This window comes from Trichosurus vulpecula, chromosome 7, assembly GCF_011100635.1.
Source record: "Trichosurus vulpecula isolate mTriVul1 chromosome 7, mTriVul1.pri, whole genome shotgun sequence".
NCBI lineage: Eukaryota > Metazoa > Chordata > Mammalia > Diprotodontia > Phalangeridae > Trichosurus > Trichosurus vulpecula.
The window spans coordinates 177,076,459-177,102,001 of NC_050579.1; the positions used below are offsets into that span (position 1 = coordinate 177,076,459).

At 36.3% G+C, this 25,543-nt stretch overlaps 1 pseudogene; it reads left to right on the top strand.

Annotated features, from left to right (window-relative positions):
• The window catches only part of LOC118857719, a 74,923-nt pseudogene extending 52,227 nt beyond the window's left edge, over window positions 1–22,696 (top strand).
• Window positions 22,697–25,543: the final 2,847 nt, after the last annotated feature.

Below are 25,543 nucleotides of genomic sequence, written 5' to 3' on the forward strand. Positions count from 1 at the left end.
TTTAGTACTGGGCTTTTTATTTTGAGAACTAATTGATGGCTTATGTAATTTCTTTTTTTTTCTTTTATATTGGTTATTGAAATTATCTCTTTCTTTTTCTGCCAAAATATGTATTTTCTATATGTTCTTAAGCATCTATCCATTTCATGTCATCAGTTTTATAGGCTTATAATTGAGAAAATAATTTCCGATGATTTACTTCCTTTCCAATTATTTTGAAATCTCCTTTTTAGTTTTGATATGGACAACTTTGCTTCCAACACTTCAAAATATCAAAATAAGAATTTATTTTATTCCTTTTGTTTAAAAATAGCTCCATTTTAGAATTTAAATTTTTTTTCAATTTTATTAATCTCTGAATTTTTCAAAATTTCTGCTCTGATGTTTAATGCTTTTGGTTCTATATTTTTCAAGTTGATGGCTTATTTATTGGTTTATTCTTTCCTCTTTTATTAATGAGAAATTTAGGGCTAAATTTTTCCCCCAAAGGGGGAAAAACCTCTCTGTTTAATATACTTTAACTGTATCTTATACAAGTATTTTGTTTATTTTACAAAGGAATATATAGTTCAAAGGTACAGACAGAACAAATATGCAAATGTTTTTTACCAAATACCTTTGGGACATAACTCCCACCAACACACCACCTTAACTTCTGAAGAAGGAAGGGAGATTTTGTTCACAGCTTTACTGAATTCCTACATAGCTTTGGTCCCACCAAGGTTTAAGTACAAAGCCCTAATTATCAACCAATTAACAAAGCCCTAAGAAGCCAAAGTCACAGGAAACTAGACCAATTATGCTGTATCAGCTATGCTAATTCATACATATAGATTAAATACTAGTATTGATTAATAGTCTAGGATATCTTTAAGCATGATGTAGTTTCCTTGATTATCTACATTTATCATACCTATTTTTACTCAAGGTTTGTCTGAAATCATGATTTCTGTCATTTCTCTTTTGAGTTTACCTCCAGCTTTTATGTTTACTATTGGAATCCTTATGCTTCAAGGCTGTTTTTGTAACATATTGTTGGATTCTGTTTTCTAATACATTGTGTTATTGTCTTCCGTTTTATGAATGAGTTCATTCCTTTAAGAATCATTATAACTGTTAATTGTATGTTTCTTTCCATTATGTTCTATTATAATTTTCCCTCCTCTTTATCTCCATGTAGTAGCTTGCTTAACAATTTTAATCTGCAAATGAAATTATCTATTTCTGCTCTATTGTATCTCTTCTTTTCCTATTGCCCTGCCCCATCACAAGTTTTTATTTATTTTGTTTTTAAAAGAAAATCTTCTCTATACTATTCTTTCCTCTAATAAGAATTGCTTTGCTTATACCCAGTCCTTCATCTACCCTGCCTTCCATCTAATCCCCCTTCCCACTTCAAATGTTAATATATTTCTCTATCATGTTCTTTCTGTGTAGAAGTGTGTTTATCTGGATATTCAACCTTCATTTGTCTGTTCAGATGAAAGTGAAGTACATAACATCCCTATTGCCCATCTTCCATCTTTTGTATACTCATCATCTTATTAATCTCTATTATATTAGATAGCAAGTTTCCCCCTTTTCTTTTGCTATTTCTCCATAATAAAGTTCCCATATCCTTCACATTTTCTTCTTCTCTGAATTGCATAAAAAGAAATAAATTGCCCCTGTGCCATCTGCCTGTCTTATTTAACTTTTTCTAGAATCATTAAAGATATGGTTCTGAAAGGACATTTATTTCTTATTTCTCAATAACATATATAACAATAATCCTCATATACTTCTTGCTATTTGCTCAGGTGTCCATATCTTTCCTTTTTTCTCTTGATGCCTACCTTTCTACTTCAAATTGCCTCTTCATTCCAGTCCTTTTCTTGAGGAATCTTGGAAATTCTCTATTTTGTAAATAGATCCATTTTTTTCCTCCTGTAAGATTATACTCATTCATTCTTCTGGGTTATTCTTAGGGTTATGCATTTATAGTTTTCTTTGTGGAATATTATGTTACAAATTATTTTCTTTTTATATAGTGGCTGCTTCCAAGTCTTTTATGATCCTGGCTGTTACTTCATGGTAGCTGAACTCTTTCTTTTTGCCTACCTGAAATAGTTTTTATTTGTCCTGCAATGTTTTGATTTTGCCTGTGAGATTCCTAGGAGTTTGACTGGGAAGTTGCTTTCTAGAAATAACCAGTGAATTCTTTATATTTTAACTTTACCCCTTAGTTTTAATGGATGTGGGTACTTTTATTTATGATTTCTTGAAATATGAATTGCATCTTTTGGGGGGGTTGGCCATGGTTTACTGAAAATTCAGTGATTCCCAGATTATTTCTCCTTGACCTACTTAACAATATTTGGTTTTTAACATTTCTTGTTCTTTCATGGAGAACTCATGTTCTGTTTGGCCCATTCTAATATCCTGAGAATTGAATTCTTGGGTAAGGTTTACCACTGTCCACTCTAAGGCATTAATTCTCCTTGGCACACTTTCTTCCTTAGAGCTACTGGTAGGAACTCTAATAATGCTTGTGGCCAAGACATTATTTTCTTTTTCAACCCCTTATTTAACAGGTGAGGAACTGAGGACAAAGAAGGTTAACTGACCCACATAAGAACGTATAGGTAGGCCACAAATTTCAAAGCCACTCTAATCCACATCTTCTGCGTCCATTTCCAATATCATTCCTCATTCTATGTTGTATATTTATCTCTCTTGAAATTAGCTTCGTCATTTATAAGATTACTTCCCCTCCACGTTCAGAAACAATCATATCCTATTGTTTATGGTATTCATAATCCTACTCTGTACTAAACACAATTCCTACAAAATTCTGCTCTACTAGTTTTATTTAAAACTTCCAATTTGCACAAGCTTATTAAAATCAAGGCAAAGTCATTCTGGTGAGCAGTCTTAAAGATTTTGTTTCATTGTCACCAGTTTAAGAATAAATTAACATGTAAAACTTGAACTAGGGAAACATATAAATGATCAAACTCTGACATTAACTCAGGATAAACCTAATCTCACTAGTACAGGATGGGGGCTTTAGCAGCAAGGCTTTTTCAAGAATCAATAAGTGACACAGAACAATGCAAAGGAAGGTGCTTAACAGCCTGACCATTAACACATTTAACCTGGCTTTTCAATAGAAAAGGTTTGGCCACCTTGGCAGGAAAGTGAACTAATATATTAACATGGAAATTAAATGTCTCTTCCTAAGGGCTTTATTCTTAAAACTACATAATCCATTAGCATCAAGCCTGATTTTTCTAAATTAGAAGAACAAATTATTTCCTTTGAATACAGTATGATTTCAATACAAAAATATGAATACCCATGACATCCAAAAAGAGTATTAAGGCTGAGGTAATAGCCTCAGAATAACATTCCTTGATAAAAATCCTTATTAGTAATTAGTTATTTTATTCTTTTTGGGTGCACTCAGGTTTAGCAGATGGAGAGCCTGAAGTTTAACGGGCTTCTGTGACTATGCATTCTCCATATCACATAGAAGGGAGGATCTTTAATTAGGTCAGAACTTCTCTGTTTTAAACCAAATTCTCTAACATTGAAATTGGAAGGAAAAAAATGGGGAAGTCTACAAGTGGACAATTTTGATTATGTTAAATTGAAATATTTTTGTATAAACAAAGTCAATGCAACAAAAATTAGGAGGGAAGCAGAAAGGTGGGAGAAAATCTTTATAACCAATGTCTCTGATGAAGGCCTCATATCTAAAATAAACAGGGAACTGAGCCAAATTTATAGGAATACAAGTCATTCCTCAATTGAGAAATGGTCAAAGGATATGAACAGGCAGTTTTCAGAGGAAGAAATTAAAGATATCTATGGGCATATGAAAAAAAATGCTCTAAGTCACTATTGATTAGAGAAATGCAAATCAAAACAACTCTTAGGTACCACATATCTCCTGTCAGATTGGCTAACATGACAAAACAGGAAAATGACAGATGCTGGAGAGGATGTGGGAAAATTGGAACATTAATACATTGTTGGTGGAGTTGTGAACAGATCCAGGCATTTTGGAGAGCAATTTGGAACTATGCCCAAAGGGCTATAAAAATGTGCATACCCTTTGACCCAGTAATACCACTCCTAAGGCTGTATCCCAAAGAGATCACACAAGTGGGAAAGGGACCTGTATGTACAAAAATATTTACAGCTGCTCTTTTTGTGGTGGCAAAGAATTGGAAATCAAGGGGATACCCATCAATTGGGGAATGGCTGAACAAGTTGTGGTATATGAATGTAATGGAATACTATTTTGCTATAAGAAATGGGGAAGATAAGGACGTCATAGTAACCTGGACAGATCTACATAATCTGATGCTGAGTGAGAGGAGCAGAACCAGTAGAACGTTGTACACAACCATAGACATATTGATTCTATGATGACTAACTGATAAACTTGCCTCTGCTCAGCAATACAAGGCTCAAAGACAGCTCCAAAGGACTCATGATAGAAAAAGCTAGCTACATCCATAGAAAGAACTGTGGAATCTGAATGCAGATTGAGGCAAAATATTTGCTCTCTATTTTTTTTCCTCTTTTTTTTGGTTTTGTTTCTTCTCTCTCATGATTCATTCCATTGGTCATAAATCTTCTTTGCAACTTGACTATTGTGTAAATAAGTTTAATCCAAAGGTTTATGTAGAATCTATATTGGACTGCATGCTGTCTTGGGGGGAGGGGACAGGGGAAGGAAAGGAAGAAAATTTGAAACTCAAGAACATGTAAAACTAAGTGTTGTAAACTAAAAATAAATAAAACCACTAATTAAAAAAAAAAAGAAAGACAGTGAACTTTAGAAGGAACTGAGCCTTGTCTTAGTATTCATTCTAATTTTGTAAATGAAAGGATTTGAATCTCCAGGCTTGCCAAGTACTCTTGAAATTCTTGGTGTTTAGATGTTATAGCTTTATATTAATTTGTAGCTTTCTTTTGTATTTGGTAAGTTCTAAAAATCATAGGTTTTTTTAGAGACATGAGGGGCTGTAGAGATAATGTGCCTCTGTATTTTAGAGAAGAGGAAAATGACAGTCTCAGAGACGAAAATTTCCCTGACCAAGATACGAAGAGGAGATAAAGACAGAATGAGGACTAGAACCCATGCCTTCCCTAGTCTTGTACTACCTCTCTACTTCCTATACTACACTACTGAACTCAGAGAATTTCTGATTTTGTCTTTGTTTTCTTTCTGTCTTTACTCTCAGTTCTTTTAGGCCTGTTGGTCCTGTTGTTAATAGTTATGTTCCAATGGTAATATTTTAAAATATCTCCAAGGCTTATGAAGTAACAAAAATCTATGCAAGAATTCTCTAAATATATAATACTACAATAATCACTTTCATTGCTATAGCATATTTTAATGGTGCTTATGTATGTGTGTATGTATGTGTATATATGAAAATATATACATGTTTATGTAAATGTGTGTACATATACAGGTACACATATGTGTGTATATATAGAATTAATTTTCATGAAATCCTGAGTGGAAGGATCCTCACTCTCATATCACAGGTGAGATAAGAGAGGAAAAGATGATTTAACAAAGATAAGATAAAGTTAAATGGAATATAAGATATTGAGTATTGCTCACCATGGCCAAATCTCCACCAATCACTCAGGAAGTCAAGGAGATCAAACCTTCAAGGGTATAATTCCCCCACTTTGCACTTATAGAAATGACTTTGCTAGGTTTTAAATAATAGATGGCTAATTGTATTGCAGAGTTTAATATCAGAACCTGCCTACCTTTTGCCTATTATTTTACATGGGAAGATATTTGTGGGAGAATGGGAAGAGGCATCAATCCATAAATAATACAACAGTTTGAGAGCCAAAAACACCAATCTGTTTTGGGAGACTTTTTCCTAGAAAGACAATTTGTATACTCAAATACAAAGAAGTATTCATGTGCCTATTTTCCATTGCAAAAATCAAACCCTACCTTTCATTCTGTAGGAATGAGAATTTACTCATTCTCATAAAGTTTGCTCTCAGTGAAAACTATTTGAAAATTCTTTTGAAAAGAAAAAGTCAGGAATCCTCAGGATGGTCTTGAGGTAAAATTGCTGGTTAACGAGGTGTGTTGAATAGTTTCTTCAGCCACAGCTATAAACTGTTTCAGACATGCTGGTTGTTTCAAATGAGCCAGGCAATGGGGAAATGAATATGGGAGAAGACACTATAGAAGACAATTTTGAGGACCCTGTTAATTCATTCAATGACATTATGCACATTGTCTTGATGAGACCATTTCAACATTTGCTAATTTCGACCACAATTTAACAGTTACAGCAGACCTAGTTTCCCAGGAAGTTGTTGTGAGGTTCGGGTTGATTGAATTCTACCTGCACTACAGAGAAAAAAAAAAGACCTCTATTGACTTCAAATAGCAAGTCCAATAGTTTCCAATTATGAACATATTCCCATCTGCCCAAGATAGCTTTGCCATCTCACTTTTCAGGAGCTCTCCAAAAGCTTGGGGTGTATATGTGTGTGTTTGTGCATGGGGAAGGAATGTCAAAAATCAGCTATAAGAGTGAACAAAAATTACCTCTAATCTTCTGGGGTGGGGAAAAAAGCCACAATAAAATATTTAATATCTTGTAAAAGTGCTTTTAAAAGAAAAAAAAATCATCAGCCTCTCTAGTGGATCCTTGATATTTGATGCAGCACTCCTGAGTAACATATTACACTTTCTACAATCATATTAATATTGTGATTTACTCCCTACAGCATTGCACTATAAGAATTATAATTGCAATGCTACTGTGATCTCAAATGCTCTGTAATTTTTAAATGTCAATCCTGAAAAAAAAATAAAACCAAAGTTCAGTATCTCTAGGAAAACTAGCTTCTTTGATGTTCTAAATCACTCTTATCTTTGCAAGCAACTACTAGAGAACACACTCTGACCCTACGGAACTTTAAACCTTTGCCTTTACCAAAGGAAATTGCCTGTAACACCATGAAAATGGAACATCAAGGGTCCATACAGGATCTTGACATTTGCTGTAAATTTGCTGCCCAGGGAAAGAGTCTATGAAGTTCTCTAATGCGTATGTCATACCTTGTACAGATGTTATATTTTTGCAGTGGTAAATAATGTATTTATCCCAAAAGCATTTTGAAAGTGAAGAGTGACATATTGGCATCCCAAGAGAAAGTTCACAAGCTGCCATTCTTTGCTTGTTGACTTAATATAAAACAATAAGTATAAACTGCATTTGGAATGTATTCTTGTCTGAAAATGCATCATCAGTGGCACACCTTGTTCCACACCTAACTTCAGATTTCTTTTAGCAACTAATGACTTTTTCCAACCCACCAGGATGGGTGGATTAAGAAAAGAATTAACCTACCAATGTTGTAAAGTTCAGATTCAGTTGGGTTTGCTATCCGGAACAGTGCTTTTGAACTTCCTTGGGGAATCCCCCCTCTTTTTAGAAATTTTGGGTATCCTGCATCAGTTAAAGATCCTAAGGAATTTTTTTTTGAAGAGGAACAAAAACACCATGGGCTTGGCCCTTCCTTGCAAAAATAATCTTCAGAAGTGTTGTATTATCTTGGAGCTGCTAAGAATGATTCAATACTTGTGATGATGGCTGGGGTAATGCAGAATAACCCACATCCTATTAGTTTGAGGGTATCATTACATGGTTAGAGTCCACTGACAGCAATAATTTTACTGCTTTAACCTTCATCCTGATGACACAGTTCCATTAAGATCAACATTTTTACATCACAATGAGCCAATCAATTAATGAACATTTATTAAGTGACAACTATGTTCCAAGCACTGTGCTGAGCACTGACAATACAAAAAGATGTAAAAGACAGTCACTGACATCAAGGTGATTACAATCTAATGGGGAGACAACAAATAAACAAATATAAACAAAGCAAACTATATACAGGATGAATAGAAAATAATTAAAAGAAGGAAGGCATTGGAATTAAGAGGGGTTAGAGAAGGTTTCCTGTAGAAGCTGAAATTCAGCATAAGCTAAATAATTTAAGTATAGCCCACATGCTCTATTGGTACCTTCCCAAGAATCAGAAATAGGCTCCCATACTTTGTGTCAACACTGGGCTAAGAATACATGGTAAGTCCTGGATGACAACAATACATACTAGGCAAGCATGGATAGATTGTGTGCTTCACTATTAGAGGGCCTATATCACTGAGATTACACATCCCTTGAATTACTGAAGCCTTGGTTTTAAACTTAAATTTTGGCTTTTCTTTTTAACTTTCTTTGACAGAAATTCCACACAATCTCATTGAAGCATGCCTGGAAATGCTGAAGGATAAAGGCCAGGAAATAGGAATGAAGAGAGGTCATGAAACCTCAGAAAGATCAGGTTTTGGACTCTGAAGTGAACCAGAGTGAAAGAGAACAAAAGGATTTTGGTGAATTTACCTTTAAGCAATGTCATACCCTAGAACCTTGGTCAGAGATATCATTTTATCAACACTTGATATGATTGTCTGGGTGATCACTTCTCCTAAGGGTAGAGACACTGAACCTCACAGAATGGACAATCTGGGTCAATAAGACTTATTCTTCTAATATGTTTGACTTGTCCAGGCTCTCTGAATTAGGACTACCTTGGCTGAGCGTTATTTATGCCCAGTCTTACTTTCAGTGGTGATAATCTCCTCTAGGTACAAGGAATAAGAACTAATTCCAACTAATTTAGCTTAAAGAGAACACTCTCACCATCTTTCCTCCAATTCTGGTTCAAACTATGTATAAATAGGGAAAATAATTTGTATGGCATTCAATTTCTTCTGAACCTCTGCACTCTCCCTCTTTTTCAGAATATCCTACCTCCTTGCCTCCATCTCTTGAATCTGCTAGATCAAGTCATGCCTAAGCTCACATACCATTTCATACTGTCTCACTTTAATGTTCATTGACTCTCACCAAACCCCCCTTCCTACTATGTTCTCTCACACAAAATATGGACTTATTTCCACTGATACTGAGCTACTATATACCAATACTATATACTTTTCTCAGGAAATTTAAAATCCCCTTCTGGAAATGAAAATGGAATAAGATGCTCCAGATGTTCTTGACCATGACAGAAACATCTCTACAATGTATTTGGTATTTTCTGCATCTCCTTCTACTTTCCCGGCTCAAAGTCCTCCATACTCTGACATTGGGCACATAATACATTAGGAGATAACATATCCCTTAGGATCTCTCTTAGAACTACTGAGTACTCATAAATCTATGTCCTCCCTCATGTTATTCAATCCTGACCTTTACAGGTAAAATCCTGAGCCAGAGCATAGTTAGGAAGGAATCATGACACTGAAATCTTAATCTGCAAAGGCAGATCAGAACACCAGAAACCGAGTTTAGTTGTTAGTCTGGGTTTTTCTCTGAATGTAATTCTCACAGTATCAGATGACTTAATAACAAGTAGAATATGCATGTTAATGGAGGAATGGGGCTTTCTTTTAGGTAAATTTCTGAGGACACTGCCTTCCCATCACCAGTATGCTCCTTATTCTTTTCTCCCTTTTCTTCCTTACTCTTTTCTTCAATGAGTCCAAAGGAGTTATCCTATCTGCTCTTATTCTAAAAGAGAAACTCATTCTTTGACATAACTCCTTTCTGAGAATATAACATAAGACAAGAAAAGGCAGTGTTAAAATATACAGATAATATATTTTAGCACTATGTGATAAAAGTGAAAATGAAGTTTATTCTAGGCATGAGGGAAACCATGCAAAGTCAGAGAGATGGGAGATGATGTGCTGTGTGCAAGGAACGGCAAGTAGCATAGTTTGGCTGGAATAAAACATTCACAAAAAGAATATTGTTGTCATTTGTAATACACCTGAGAAGGTAGACTTGAACCTTATTCAAAAGTACTTTAAATGTCAAAGGGAAGAGGTTTTTTTTTTCTTTCTAGAGGTAATAGGAACAACAAAAGAATTTACAGAATCTCTCTCTCTCTCTCTCTCTCTCTCTCTCTCTCTCTCTCTCTCTCTCTCTCTCTTTTTCTCCCTCCGTCCCTCCCTTTCTCTAACAGATTACAAAAATGCTGACTCCACTTGATGTGAGATATTCCAAAGAAGATGGAGAGAAGATTTGGAAAACTGATTTGGAATACAGAAATTCTGAATTAGAGGAAATTTGGCAGAAAAAAGTGAAAGACAGTAACATGATGCCTACACAAGGCAATGATGTTGGCGACAGGATTCTCAAAGAAAGTTCATAGTACAGGTTTTCCAAAACATGACAAACTGAAAAATTTGAACACCATAATTTACAAATAATACCAAAAAATGTTCAGAATTTCTGAATACAGAAAAGAAAACACTAATCAAAAAATCCACCACTCACTTCCAGAAAGTAGATGAGTGTTCAATATGGATATAATCATGGCACCTTAAAAATGGAAATAGGGTAGAAAAATGGAATTTGGATAACAGCAGAAGTGGGTAGACATATAATTACTTAGATAGGTTTTTCTTTTTCTTTTGAGACATATACAGGGATATAAGAATGGCCCACATAATTATATATCTAGACTATTTTAACCATTTTTCTTTTTGGACCTAAGCTATGATATTTATAAATATATGTATATGCATATATATGTGCATACATATTTATAATATATGTATTTGAGTGTGAATATAAAGGATATATACAGATTACATTGTGCAGATGTATGTTTGTATTATGTATTATCATTATTTTGCATGGATATTTTGCATGGATATATACTCATATGCAGTTATATATACATATAAATATAACACATTATGTGCATGTGTGTATACACACAGAGAGAAAATAAAAATAAAGACAAAGTAGTTAAATAAAGGGTAGTTTGGAAGGAAGGATACTAGCAATTGATAAATCAAGAAAAGATTCATGTGAAAGGTAGTGTTTTAGCTTTACCTTAAAGGAGGAGAGAGATTCACTGAAATAAATTTGAAGAGATAGTAAATTCTTAGAATGGGAATAGGTTTTTTAAAGAATATCAAGATATCTGAGTCCAAGACCTAGCTCTGATAATAAACTATATGACTTTAGCCAAGTCACTTCTCTCAATTTCAGTGTTCTCATCCATTAAAGAGGGGTATTAATCTTCATGCTATCTGCCTCATGGAGTTCTTTTATGTAGTAGTCTACAAACTTTAAAGACATATGTAAGTATATATACATATATATATGCATATATGTATACACATACATATATGCACACACATATACTTATATGTGAATTTTATATATGTACACATGCATTGTCTTTATGATTCAGCTAAATGTTTTCATGTGCTCCTGTGAGCACATAAAGAAAAAAAATGAGTGGGTGAAAGAACAAATAAATGAATAAACAAACATAGAAGATACATGAATAAAAGAATAACTTATCTGGGGAGTAAGCCTGTGATGTTGAGCTTTCCCTAAATTAGTTTGGTCATTCTTCAGACAAGAGACATAGACTAATCTATGGTCCCAGAATCAATGTCTTTCTAACTGAATAGGCCCTGCCAGAATGTATGTTCTTCTAGCATATTTTTGAAACCCTAAAGGAAACATTAGTCTCTAAATTTAGTGGAAGTAATAGGAAAAATAAAATGTTGGCAGAGGAGTACAAAGACTACCTTAGAATTTTAATTTTAATTCTTTGAACTACTCTGATGAGTACAGAAAAGGAATAATGGGACTAAAAATGAAAAGGAGAAAAAAAGTACCAATGCACTCAAATGGGGAAAACAAAACTGTGTGATAAAAATTATAATTATCAGAGTCAACCTTAAAAATCTGGTTTTGAAAAGTTAACATCATGGAGTGATGAATTATTATTTTAAACTTTCAGGAGGGAGCATATGTAAAAATTACAGCAAATAATTAGTCACTTAATCATGTCAGTTTTTCTGAACTTGTGCCAACCAATAAGGTAAGTCATTCATCATAAGTTGAAGAGTTTGATGTGTTTACCAAAGAAGAAGCAGTTTATCTTACCTTTAATCAAGTCCTGGGTTCTGCAAATGGAAAATTCAGGTCTTGAGGGTATTGAGACTCTCTTGTGAGATTACCTTGGCTATTTAAACTGTATTTCAAGCTTAAGTTTTTTTATACGTAAGTTAACTGGGATGAGACATTTCTTCTGGATTAATGATGCCTCTTTTATGAGGTAAGGTATGTACTCATCTTGCCCTACGCACCTGCTGGATCCTTTAACATTTGAGGACAATTGATTGATTCATGGCCAGTTCATGAGTCTGAGCTATACCATAAAATGTGTCCTTTTTTTTTTAAACCTGATATATCATAGGTATAGGAAACTCCTGAAGAGATACTTCCTTTACCAAAGCAGATCAGTATTTTCTTTGCAATTTTGAGTCTTACCAGTAACTGTGGGAGTGCTTAAATATTAAGTTAAGTGATGAAGTGTCACACAGGAAGTGGGTGTCAAAGGGTATTTAAATCTGGGACCAGCTCTCTTCCCACTAGACTAGGAGTGGGGAACCTGTGGCCTTGAGGTCACATTGACACTTCAGGTCCTCAAGTGAGTCCCTTTGTCGGAATCCAAACTTCACAGAACAAAGGGATTTGTTCATGTGATTTGTTCCATGAAGTTTGGATTTAGTCAAAGGACAACACTTGAGGACCTAGAGGGCAGGATATGGCCACTCCTGAACTAGACTATCTTGCTATCTCTGAACTTAGAGATCATAAGGCCATAAATCCAGAGCTACAAAGGATCTTTGATAAAATCTGGCAAACCCCCTTGTGAGGAATTGAATCCTAGAGACAGCAAGTTACTTGACCAAGGTCACCTGGGAATTAGATAGTAGTGCTACAAATCAAGGCTACCTCTTCTGATTCCAAATTTGACCTTCTTACTACTTCATCTGAAATAATTAGCAAGGGTATGGTCAGAGACATATGCCCAGGTGGTCCCACAACCATTGCAGAGAACCATAACTATCAAGGAATGACAGGAACTCAGAAAAGGAGGGCCCCACATAGGTCCATTGATAGCCATGTGTGTTGGTAACCAAAAATGGGATCTTTAGCACTTAGTCAACAAGTGCCCTTGAATAGTTTGGCTTTTTCCCCTGAACTAAATGAATGTTCTGAAGTTTGGGGTGCTGGTTTTTTCCCCTGAACTGACTGAATTCTGGATTAAAGTAAGCTTGTCAGCCCCTTCACCTTGCTTCCCTTGCTTAAGCAGATCAAAAGAACCTGTGCTTTCCTGGTCAACCCCTTCACCTTGCTTAAGCAGATCGAAAGAACCTGTGCTTCCCCGGCATGCCGGCTACACCCCCGCACAAGCTGCTAGCCGGATGGTTAAAAACAGCTTCCATTGGAGCCAGAGGCTGCTACAGCTACAGCCAAAGCAGAAGCAGGAGCTGCTAGTAGCAGAGCTGACCTACATGTGGATTGAGGAGTGCTGAACAAGGACTTGAGGCCAGTGGGTAATCTTTTTACCATAGAGGGGAAGCATGTATATGATTTTGCTTTATACCATCATGCTTCTCTGTGGCCTCCTGGTTACTCTTGTGAGGCAGACTTATTGGGCCTGGAAGCTTTTGATCAAAATATCAAAATGGGGATGCTGGCTTGTGGGTTGTTTACTGTGGAGCCTAAATATATGCTTTGATTCTTCTGCCTCCTACTTTGAAGATTCCTTATATCTCATGGTTCCGAACCTTTCAGACATATGTATGATCCTCTTTGAAGTTATAAACTCTGCCCTCATACTACACCATGCTAGAGGCAGTGGTTCATCTATAAAAGTTTCCTGGGCCATGCCAGAATCTGTAGCAATGGGAATTTGTAGTAGTGGTATGTCAATGTCAGGAGAATTAATGACTTTCTGAAAAATTAAATTCCTGAACCAAACAGGCACAGTCCAGAAGAGAAATTCCTAAAGAACCTTGAAATCCTGGAACAAGAAAGAGTTAGAAACAAGAAATAATAGGAGGTGGAGACATGAGGTAGAAAAGCAAAGCAATATTTTGCCATTCTCTAGTGCTAGGAGTTTTGTGGACCATACTTTTATAGGTGAAATGGGTAAACAATATACAAAACTTGTATATTTTCTTCTTGTAGGGAGATCTCCAATAATACTTTATGTCTGGAGGATGATCTGAGTCCCAGGAGAAGACTGGCTTTACTAGAAGAAGAAAACTGAGTCTTTAAAAACTCAGGAAATTTTCCCACTTGGTAAGAAGGACATTTAGTATAGTACCACATGTCTGGAGAAATGTGGCAAACAAAGTAAGGTATACCAGAGAGAAAGGAAGGGTTATTTTTGACTATTTATGGGCTTGGATAAACTATGTTTCTCTTGAGTGAAATAAAGCTTCTCCTATATTTGTTATTTTGTTAATCTGAGTCCTTGCATGACAGCTGTAATATCCTTTTCTTTTCATTGTGGAGACATAGATATGTCAAATTTTGATATTTTGAAGGAAAAGCCTGTTAGGGACATGAGCCAAAAGGAGGGATGGGGGAAAAGATTCCAAGTCCATGTAAACTCAAAACCTTTTTTGTTTTGGCACAAAGGTTACAAAAAAGGCAAGAACATGTAAGTAACTGAAGTAACACAAAAAGTCTTCTGACTTGATCTCCAACTGTTTGTTATCTGGTTTGTTGGATCTTCTTTCTTCCTTTCCAGTTGATCACAAGAGAAAAGCTGCAGCCTCTTCTATTCAGGTCTAAGTTGAGTCTCAGTCCTGGTTTTTCTTCTTTTGAAGGACAGAGTAGTGAGAACTCTAAGGGTTGTTTGACTACTCTGGAGATAGAAGTAGAGAGATGACTTCTCTTCTACCGGGCAAAGAAATAACTTGCAATTTTAAGCTGCTTTTCTCTATTCCTTTTCCTCTGGTAGGAATTAAGAAACAATAGGATCAGAGATCATAGACAAAGAACTGGAAAGAAACATAGACATTACCTGTTCCCAACCTCTCCTTTCCTCATGGGGGAAATCAGGTTCAGAGAGATTAAATACATTGCCCAAGGTCACTCACATAGCAGTGCTAGAATTAGAAGTCAGGTATTATGGCTCCAAAGGTTTTCTTTCCATTGTACCATATTGCCTCTACTTATCCTTGTGCATAGGGAAGACCTCCTGGACTTTGAATGGATAACCATAGGCTTTGTAGGTAAAAAACAACAACAACAGCAACAACAAAAAAGCCAAGTCATAGTTTTAGCACTATAATTAAGGATGCTATTCTTATTGTACAGGAGACTTTTTTGATAGATTTGTATGTTTGTGTTGAGCTAGGGATCTCCCTTAGTATTTTAGTTGCTTGACAATTCTCATTAATTGGTCTTTCTCACTCTGTTTCTATCTCTCTGTCTCTGTTTTTGTCTATCAAGCAACATTATGCTTTATTTTTTGGAGTTCAGTTTCTAGGCACATTAAAGTCTGATACTTGGATTCTGAGAATGCTGATCCACAGCAGATTTAAGGTACCAATAAACTTCATAGGAATGACAATGGGTAAGCAGGGGAGTGTTTCTTCCAAAGTTCCCTCATCATTTATTAGCAATCAGTAATCCTCAACATACATAGTATACAAGGAAGTGAAAGAAACAGAAATACAGTTAAAATACATAGTTTAGAAAAGTATCTAGACCAAAGAAAGGCAGCACTGCTTTAGATTGTAGAGAACTGCTCTTGAAGCCAGAAAGACCAAAAGTTCATGCCCTGACTCTGACACATACTGGCTGTGAGACCATGGAAATATCATTTGAACTCTCAGTGCTTTAGGGAATTCTCTAAAACTATAGCTTGCAGATAATCTGAGATCTGTATTTGTAAAGAATCTCCTCAAATAAGAATCTTTTTTCCCTAATGAAACAACACATCTAGTCACTATATCTAATTTTGAAAGAACTGATATTTCAAGATATTTCATAAGGCAGAAGAAAGCAAGTGATTGTAAGGATGTATAGATTGTGATTTAACGCAAAACAGTTCATTGAAAAGTTACAAACAATAGGTTTAGTAGAATATTCTATTCAGGTATTAATGGTATCATTCTTAAAATTATTAAGTAGGAAAGGCTAGCTTTTAGATACTGAAATAAGCAGCAGCAGTGGCAGAAGAAGAAGAAGAAGAAGAAGAAGAAGAAGAAGAAGAAGAAGAAGAAGAAGAAGAAGAAGAAGAAGAAGAAGAAGAAGAAGAAGAAGAAGAAGAAGAAGAAGAAGATGATGATGATGATAAAGAAGAACAGGAGGAGGAAGAGGAAGAGGAGAACAAGAAAAATCTGATTTAGTAGAGCAAAATGAGGTCATAATGGTGACACTCCAGATGTCTCCAACGCATATATTGAAATTATAAAAGAGATTAGATAATAGATAGGACCAAAAATGTTGCTTTGTTTAGTAAAGATCTGATTGGGATTAACAACAAGGCAAGAAGGAAGGAAATGTTTAGTATATATGACACTAGACTTCGTTGTATCAAATCCTCAATGGTAGACAGACTCAATGAAACCTGTCCACAACACAAAGACAGTAAGCCCCCCCCCAAAAAAAAAGTCTGAAAATGCCTATTTCTGAGATTACAATGAAAAACTGGATTAAAATTCCTTTTAGTAGTCCATCCTAACATATGTCTTTCTAAAGCAGAAGGCTGGGCATGTCTCCCCTTGCTTAAGCATAGTCGTCATTTCAGCCAAAGCGACCTACTTGTTGCCACTGACAATTCTTATGCAGGAAAAGTCACATGATCTCAGGAACTTGATTATTGAGTTCAGCAGTTGGTAAAGCAAAGTGTGATAGAGAGTCTTAAATAAAGCTTGGAAAAGTAGACTAGAGCTACATTGTGAAGATATTAAATGCTGAGCTGTGGAGTTTAGCTTAATGTTTAAAACTCTTCAAAATCTGGCCCTACCTTATCTTATAAAGCTCAATTTACTTGACTCCCCTTTACACGCTCTGTGTTTCAATTATGTAACTGCCTGGCTTGTTGCTCCCCAACCAAATAGTCAATCTCCTACCCATGGCCATTAACACAAAATGTTGCCCATGCCTAGACTACTGTCCCTTCTTACTATTGAATTTTAGACTCCTAATAATCTTTCAAGTCTCTGTTCTGGTGCTATCTTCATTCGGAGGTCTTTATTCATTCTCCTAGGTTTTAATGCTCTCCTCTTCATTAAATTATTTTTATTTGTCTATGAGTAAGTGTTGCATACACCCAGTTTATACTAAGTTCTTCCAGATCAGAAGATGTTCCATTTTTGACCTTTTTGGCTTTTAGGCCCCTTCACCTCTCACTATCTTGCACATAGTAGATGCCTAATAAATGTTTGTTGAAATGAACCAAGTTTTATTTAAAGCTTACACAGACACTACAAATAGACAATAACCTGGGTAAAAACTTGAATAGGAGAAGGATAGCGTCCCAGATTGCATTTGGAAAATTTTGCTATGATTTCAACGTTCTCTGAAACATGGAAAAGCCATCTTTTCATCTCATTATTCCCCACAATGATTCCATATAAAAGACAATCTTGGAATATGACAATTGCTAAAGGATCAGATTGTGGCTGACCTAATAGCAAATAGAGAGATGCAATGGTATTTGGAATGGACTGTAGAATCTTATCAATGGAATTTTTTGCAAAGATGACATAAAGCATAGAAAAATTACAAGTTTTTTTTTTAGTTGGAACAGTAAGGACTTTGGTTTTTGATAGAGTTCTATAACTGCTAGGTAAAACAATACTGAGAAAGTAAATATCAGAACAGAGGAATAGAAATTAACTTTATTTTCAGAACATATGATGTACTGTAAAAACCAGAAAGTACCAGAAATGAAATGATTTGAGGCAATTAATATCTTCAGTGAAGTACCACAATACAAAATAGTTCCATAAAAATCATCAACATTTCTTTAAAATACTAAAAAAATAAAAGTAGGAAACTATCAAAATATTCTGTTCAACATATATAAAAATACATAAAGTATGTGGGTGGCAACCTATTAAGATACACTCAAGACTTACACAAATACTTCAATTAAAAAAAACTTCTAAAGAAATAAAAGAAGACAAATAATTAGATAGGGATTCATTCTTCCTACTCAGCAATGCCAATAAAATAAGTGACCACATTCTTTTTTTTAAGATGGGGGAGTTCTGCATCTGTGATTTTATTGATGTAATGAACTCCCAGTGAAAAGACTCCCTTCTACCAATATAGATCAGCAACCATTATAAAACTTACAGTCTTAAATATTTGTTCAGAGCACTGAGCGTTTAAGTAAATCATCCATAGTTACATAGCCATATGTGTCAGAGTTTAGGTTTGAACCCTGTTGTTTGTCCTTTGTCCATGAAGAGGACCATGACATCAGGAAGGTGATGCCATGACTTACAAGTGAATTGGATTTAAGTGAGGAATAGCTTTGCAAAGTCACCAACCTCACTTTCTCCTCTGGAGCCATTTGGGTCCAGTGACAAGATTTACATCAGGACGACTGGAGATGGTCCCCAGCTTTGAAGCCTAGGGTCACTCTGAAGACAAAGCTATCCATTAAAGAACTAAACCACTAAACCAATTGGCTTTCATAAGTCCAGAAATGGAAACAGCTCCAGACAAAGAGACCACCTGTTTCAGTCTATTCATTTTATAAATGAGGAACCTAAGGCTCATTGAGATAAGGTTATCTAACACTGTTAGTATGTGGCAGTACCAAAATTTGTAACCAACTTCTCTGAATCCAAATCTAGGCCTCTTTCTTGCTGCCTTCAACTCCATTTTTAAAAAAAAAAATTTACAGATACAGTGCTATGCCAATTGGAGTACCATGTTATCAAACTACATACCATAAATCATAGTTTCAGTGTGGGAAGGAAACTTGGAAGCCATTGAGTCAAATTGCCTCATTTTACATAAGAGAAAAATGAAATACAAAGATTTTAAGTGACTTGACCAGGTACACGTAGTTAACGAAAGTATCTGAAGTTGAATTTGAAGCTAGGTAGTCTTGACTCCAAGTCCAGTACTCTTGCCAATGATCACATGGATTCTTGAAAGTTGTCAAAATCACTGAGAGATTAAATGACTCTAGGATCAAATAACTGATATCTATCAGAGATAGGACTTGAATTACCAAACTATGAAGCTAGATTTTATAAAAATCATATGAAAGAACCAAAACCTAGAGCCTCAAGGGGAATAATGAAAAAAGGGATAAAGGCAACATAAAATTGCTAGTTATCATACTATGTTTTAAAGCAATAATCAGCAAATCTATTTATTACTAGTTATTACTAGTTAAAAATAAATGAGTAGGTCAATGCAATAGACTACATGAAGATTAAAAAATTAAAATAATTGAACATAGGAGTCCAGTGACAAAAAAAACCCTAGAATACAAATCACCAAGCAGATGATTCCAAATTCAGCAAGAACTGATGGGAAAACATGGAAAAAAGTATGACAGAAAATAGATTTAGAACAGCCTTTTACACTGTAGCTCCTACTGTCAGCTCCTACTGCTTGGATAAAAAATAACATCATAAAACAATTAGAGGAAAATGAAAAGAAGTCTTTTTAAAATATATAGTTGGGGAGAAATCATAAAATAAGTGGTGGTGGTGGTGGTGGTAATAAAAACACTAAAATAAAGTATTTTGATCATATAAAAAAATTTAAAAAGGTCCTACACTTTTAAGAATCCATGTAGTTATTATATGAAGTGAAACTCTGTAGTAGGGGAAAAAAAGACTTTTCATACAATATCTTGGTGGAAAATGTCTGTTATCTAAATATAAATAGGAATTAATGCAAATATATAAGATCAAAATAATGGCACAGTAGGGAGAGTGACAGATCTGGAGTCAGGAAGACTTACATAAAATCATTTCTCAGACACTAATCATATGTGTGTTCATATTATCCTGAGGAAAAGAAAACCTCTCACAGCCTCATTTTTCAGATCTGTAAAATGGGGATAAAAATAGCACCTTCTATACTTACATGGTTGTTATAAAGATCAAATGAGACAGTGTGGATATAACACTTTTCAAACTGTAAATTACTTTATGAATTCCAGCTTTCATCATCATCATTACTAAATGTTTAGAGTGTCAAGACTCAATAGCCAAAACAAAAAATCTGCACCAAGCCTTTTGAGACACCATGCATAAAAAATTCTGTAATAGATAAATGGTCATATGATTGTAATACTTTCCAAGAAAATTTCAAACTATTAACCACAACATAAAAAATGCTGTAAATTCCCAGTAATAAGTAGGTTTCACTCCACAACCATCTAACTGATAAACATGATATGAAATAGTTTTGTTCCCCTCTCCCACCATGATCAACTATTGTTGATAGAAAATGGGGAGGTGGAGCCAAGATGGCAGAATAAAGCAGGAACTCACTTGAACTCTCCCCCAAACCTCTCCAAATACCTTTAAAATCACTATAATTATATTCTAGGGCAGCAGAACCCCACCAGCACCCAAAAAAGACAGAATGAGACAAATTTCCAGCCCAAGATGACTTGGAATGTTGGCAGGAAACGTGTGTTGCATGAGGATAAGAGAGGAGCATAGTGCAGCGTAGGTCACACCAGCAGAAACTGGACCCCAGGGTCACTGAATCACTGGCAGTAGTGGCAGTTTCCAGACCTCTCAAACCAAAGACTCCAAAGATAACTCAGAAAGTCAGCAGGAAGGGTTTGTCATATCTGGTGAGAGGGGAGCACAGTCATGTGCCAGTGCAGCCCCAGCCCCACAAGACCAGAAGCAGGCCTTGGGAGTGACTGAACCGGTAACAGCAGGAGCAGTAATTGCTTCCAAAGTTCTCAGCCCAGTAATGGGGTTGAACAACTGGTGAAAAGGAAATTACAAGGGTCTTTTTGCTAGCACTGAGGCAGGACTCTTTTGCTTTGCCCATATTTGAATCTGGGTCACAGTCATGGGTGGCAGTTCCAGTGTGAGGAGGAGCAATAGCATAGCACAGCTTGTAGCCACTGTGGGAGGGGGGATCCTCCTCACAGTTCTGTCTGCTTACAATATTTTCTCCTTGACCTGAAAACTCTGGAATTTGGCTATAATAAGCCTGGCAGTATTTACTTTGGGGTCTCTTTCAGGAGGTGAGCAGTGGTCTCTCAGATGACAGCATAAGCTTGGAGAGTAGTAAACACCTCTCCTTAGATCATATTGCTTTGGAAGAACTGAAAACTTACAGATCCCTCGTAGTATCTCTGAAAATCGTTGCACAAAACCCCTGAAGCTTGGGACAGTGCTGTCTCCACACTAGAAGCAAAGCAATTCCAGAATATGGTCAACAACCTGATGGTGTCTTGGCCCCCTAGGAAGTATCAGCTCCAAAACCAGGATAAAGAGTTACTAGGTCATATCCAGGCCACTATCCTTCAGGTGGAAGGTGACTGTGAGAAACTTAACATCACCACAGGCAATCCATTGAGGATCACAGGCAAAAGCAGAAAGACATTGATGTGCTATACCAGTTCCTAGAGAAGCTAGAAAAGGAAAAAGCCAACACGGAACACCTGGAGATGGAGACTGATGTGAAAGGAGATAAGACTGCCCTCACTGCTGAAGTGAGTCAAATCCAGTTTGATGCCACCATGGAGCAGCTGAACCAAATGATGCAAGATCTGCTGATGAAGATGATCGGGCAAGAGAAGGACTGGAAGAAAGTCCTGAATGAGCTCCTGGTTGAAACGGATCACAAGCTGGATTGCCTAGAGTTAGATCCCATGAAGAAGCTGCTGTAGGAGAGGTGGAAGGCCTTATGCAAGAAATGAAGGAACAGTCACCCCTCTATCAGTCTGATGAAGCTGCCACCATGCAGAGGCAGCTTTTGGCACATTTCCATTGTCTCTTGTGTGACCGGCCCTTGGAAATGGTTGTACTTGGACCGATCATCCCCTCATTGCCTAGTGGCCCAGGACTGCCAGCACATCATTCTAACCATCCCTATACCACCTATGAATTGGACCAAGTCCAGCAGCAAAGCCTCGACATGAGGTTGGGCACTGCCTTCCAACAAAAGAACTAGGAGAGATAAAATGGAGTGTAGGACAACTGCATTCCGTGCACTCCAAGATGCTGATGGATATAGAGAAAGTACAGATCCATTTTGAAGGCTAGGTCAAGGCCAGCTGCCAGATGATCAGCGAGCTGATCTAGGCCCAGTGCCTTGGCTTTTGCTACTAAAAATGGATTCAAGATATACCAGATTACTCCTACATGTCAGTGCCACATCATTGTGGTGGTAGCCATACATTTACCTTTCCCTACTACTGCTATGCCCACCTATAGCACCTGGCTCAATGTATCTACCCTGCAGAAGACCTACAGGGCTCCTTGAAGCATGAGGTGGACATCTTGGGCCTGGATGGACATATCTACAAGGGATGTTTGGAGATAAGGCTTCCTGGAATCCTAAACAAGGAAAGTACTTTGAAGAACAAACCAAAGAATCTCTGCCCTTTTGGGCAAAGCAGGGAATCTCCTTCAAGACCACAGAGTGCTCAGATGATGGTGGCTTTGATGACAGCCCAGCAAATGAAGGGTAGACCTGTCTTCTTTCAGGAGCACCTCACACAGCTTAACACCCCACAACTGTTAACCCCAGTAATCTCCCCCAAGAGATTAGAGGATGTTTATTGAAGTATACATGGATCTCTTCTCCCCCCAAATGAACACCAAGCAGGGATACCCTAGGCCTCAGAAAAACTTACCTTCATGCATAGTACTTGCGAATGAATGTTTGAAAAAAGAAAAAAAAAATAGAATGGAGCAAATGGAAGTTAACGACTTTATGTGAAATCAAGAAACAACAAAAACAAAAGCAAAAATATGGGAAAAATAAAAGAAAATGTGAAATATCTCATTGGAAAAACAACTGACCTGGAAAATAGATCCAGGAGAGATAATTTTAAAATTGTCAGAGTACCTCAAAGCCATGATCAAAAAAAGAGCCTGGACATCATCTTTCAAGAAATTATCAAGAAAATCTGCTCTGATATTCTAGAACCGGAGGGTAAAATTGAAATAGAAAATCAACTACTCACCTCCTGAAAGGGACCTCAAAGTGAATACTTCCAGGAATATTGTAGCCAAATTCCAGAGCTCTCAGGTCAAGGGGAAAATATTGCAAGAAGCCAGAAAGAAGCAATTTAAGTACTGGGGAAACATGATCTGGATAACATAAGGTTCAATAGCTTCTACGTTAAGGGATCTGAAAGATTGAAATAGAATATTCTGGAGGGCAAAGGAACTAGGATACAACAAAGAATCACCTGCTCAGCAGAACCATGTATAATCCTTCAGGGAGAAAATGGACAATAAATGAGATAGAAGACTTTCAAGCATTCTTGATGAAAAGACCAGAGCAAAGTGAAAAATACAACTTTCAAATACAAGACTCAAGAGATAATAAAAAGGTAACCAGGAAAGGAAAATCATAAAGGACTTAATAAGGTTAAACTGTATACATTGCTACATGGGAAGATGATATTTGTAACTTAGAAAACCTTTCTCATTATTAGGGTAGTTAGAAGGAGTATATATAGACAGCCAGTATAGGTGAGAGTTGAATATGAAGGGATAATATCCTAAAAAATAAAATTAAGTGGTGAGAGAGAAAGAGAAAGGGAGAGGTAGAATTGGGTAGATTATCTCATATAGAACAGTTAAGAAAAAGCTTTTACAGTGGAGAGGAGAAGGGGGAGATGAAGGGGAGTGGATGAACCTTACTTTCATCAGAAATGGCTCAAAGAGGAATCACACACACTCAATTGGGTATAGAAATCTATCTTGCCCTATAGGAAAATAGGAGGAAAAGGGTATAAGAGAAAGGGTAGGGGGGTGATAGAAAAGAGGGCAGATTGGGGGAGGGGTTAGTTGGAAGGAAAATACTTTTGAGGATAGACAGGGTGAAAGGAGAGAAAATTGAACAAATAGAGGGAATAGGATGGAAGGAAATATAGTTAGCAATAGTAACTGAAAAAAATTGAAACAAGTTTCTCTGATAAAGGCCTAATTTCTCAAACATATAGAGACTAAGCCAAATTTATAAAAATAAGAGCCATTCCCCAATTGATAAATGATTAAAAGATATGATCAGTTTTCAGATGAAGTAATCAAAGCTATCTGTGGTCTTATAAAATGGTCTAACTACTGATTGGAGAAATGCAAATTAAAAAATTTCTGAGGTACTACCTCAAACCTATTATATTGGCTAATAGGACAGAAAAGGTAAATGACAAATGTTAGAGGGGATGTGGGAAAAATGAGACATTAATTCATTGTTGGTGGAGTGTAAGGGCAAGCAAAGTGGAAGTTTTTTTGCCTTTTCTTTTGGAGTGCTTCTCAGCACTAAGGCAAATGAATGCCTTTGATTGAGTCATGCATTGTTTGTAGAAAGGCCCACATCCTTTTGCTAATTAGGTTATGAGGGGTGTGAAACCTTCCAGAGGTGTGAAGGGCTCTGACCCTGAAAAAGTGTATATATACTCTGAAGTTAGCATTTTGTTTGGGGCTCACTCATTGGAAGACTCTGGGTAGCTTTTAAAAACCCAGATGTTGGTGCTTCTTTCTCTGGTAACTATGTCTGTAATGTCTTGGTCAGACAGCTAAAAGCCCTGTCTGTTGATTTGTGTTTATTTACTGTGTTTATATAATTTCTGCTTGTAATTTCTGTTTGTGTTTTCTCTGAAGTTCAGGGTGCTGACTTTTTCCCCTGAACTAAGTGAATGATATATGTATGTTTGATAAAGTGAAATTGTTAACCCCTTAAAGTTGCATTCCTTAGAAAAGTAGATCAAAGACCCTTTGCTAGTAGCCCTTCTGTGTGCTGGTTTTGTTGGTCTTATACCTCTACAGCGGCTGCAAGCAACATTGTTGTTACATGGGGTTCTGAACTGATGCAACCATTCTGTAGAGCAATTTGGAACTATGCCCAAAGGGTTATAAAACCATGCATACCCTTTTGCTTAGCAATGGCACTACTAGGTCTGTATCCCAAAATATATTAAAATATTTATAGCAGCTCATTTCTGGGGGCAAAGAATTAGAAATTGAGGGGATGCCCATCAATTGGGGAATGCCTGAACTAGTCATGGTATGTGATTATGATGGAGTACTATTGTGCTATAAGAAATGATGAGCAGGATGCTTCTAGAGAAACCCAGAAAGACATGCATGGGCCAATGAAAATATACTCTGTAGAAATAACAGAAATATTGTAAGATGATCAGCTGTGAATGACTTAGCTATTCTCAGCAATATAACAATCCAGGACAACTTTAAAGGACTTATGATGGAAAAATGCTATCCATCCCCAGAGAAGGAAATGATGGTGTCTGAATACAGAATGAAACATACTTGTTTTACTTTATTCTTCTTGATTTTTGGTCTATGTTTCTTTTTTTCCACAAAATAACTATTATGGATATGTTTTCCGTGACTACATATGTATATACTATATTGAATTGCTTGTCTTCTCAATTGGGT